Here is a 1,524-nt window from a genome sequence, read left to right as displayed (position 1 = left end):
TTCTTGGTTCTATGTTTGATGATGTCTACTTGGGTCAAATCTTTTCTAAAGAGGCTTTTTTGGTTTGGGAAGAACTTAAAGAAACATATGATAAAGTTAATGGTTCTATAACTTATAATCTTCATCATAAAATCAACTCTCTTACTCAAAATGGCAGCACACTTGTTGATTATTAGGTTGAATGCTTTGTGGAGACAGTTTGATTCTTTGATTCAATTGCCTGTTTGTACCTGTAATGCTGCTAAAGCAATTCAGGAACATCATCAGTTAAATAAGCTTATGCAATTTCTAATGGGCTTGGATGAAATTTACTTGCCTATTAAAAGCAATAGTTTGACAAGAGATCCCCTTCCTAATGTCAAAACAGCTTTTGCAATTATTTCAAGGGAGGAATCTCATAGGTCCACAACTGTTGAGACTCATCCTAAACCAGAAAATTCTGCTTTTATTGCTAAATCTTTTGAAAATAAAAGAAGACCTTTTGATAACAGAAATTTTGACACTAGAAGGGGACCAAATCCTAACATGAAAAGCTCTAAGTGTCATAGAATTGGACATATTGTTGAGAAGTGTTATGAAGTTGTTGGTTATCCTCCTGGTTATGGCAGCTCTTTCAGACCCAATGGTGGATTTGCTAAAAGAAACTCTCTCTCCTTTTATGAAAAATGTTTCTAGTATGGTGAAATTGTAGAAGATGTCTATATGACACCTCCACCTGGCTATTTCTCTCATAATGATCCTAGGGTTTGCAAGCTTGTTAAATCTTTGTATGGTCTTAAGCAGGCTCCTAGAAAATGGTATGAAAAACTAACTTTTGCCCTTGTTGATTTTGGTTTTAGTCAAAGCAAAGGTGATTATTCTCTTTATATTAAGAATCAGAATGGTATTTTCTTTGCTCTTCTTGTTTATGTTGATGATATGGTGATAACTGGTAATTTTATTAATGAGATAAATAATTGCAAAGAATTGTTAAGGTCAAAGTTTTCTATCAAAGACCTTGGTAAGTTGAGGTATTTTTTAGGTATTGAAATCCATGATACTAGTAAAGGAGTTTGCATGACTCAAAGAAAATATTGTCTTGATATTATCACTGAATATGGCTTACTTGGCTGCAAGCCATCTCAAACACCAATTGACTCAAATTTGAATCCTAGCTGTATTGATCCTAATGACAGTGTCTTGGAAAACATTACTGAATACCAGAAATTAGTTGGTAAGCTAATATACTTAACCCTCGCCAGACCTGACATTGCTTTTGTTGTTCATGTGTTGAGTCAATTCATGCACAAACCATATTTATCTCATTTTAAGCTTGCATTAAGAGTTTTAAGGTACCTGAAAGGCTCTCCAAGTAAAGGTATACACATCAAAGGTAACTCTAATCTCTCTTTGACTGCTTATGTTGACTCTGATTGGAACAAGAAGGTGACTGCCAGGTAGAGTATCGCTGGATACACTCTATTCCTTGGTGGCTTACCTATCTCTTGGAAAAGTAAAAAACAGCCTACCATCTCTAGATCATCT

This window comes from Erigeron canadensis, chromosome 5 (assembly GCF_010389155.1).
Source record: "Erigeron canadensis isolate Cc75 chromosome 5, C_canadensis_v1, whole genome shotgun sequence".
Classification (NCBI taxonomy): Eukaryota; Viridiplantae; Streptophyta; class Magnoliopsida; order Asterales; family Asteraceae; genus Erigeron; species Erigeron canadensis.
This window is presented reverse-complemented; position numbering follows the sequence as displayed.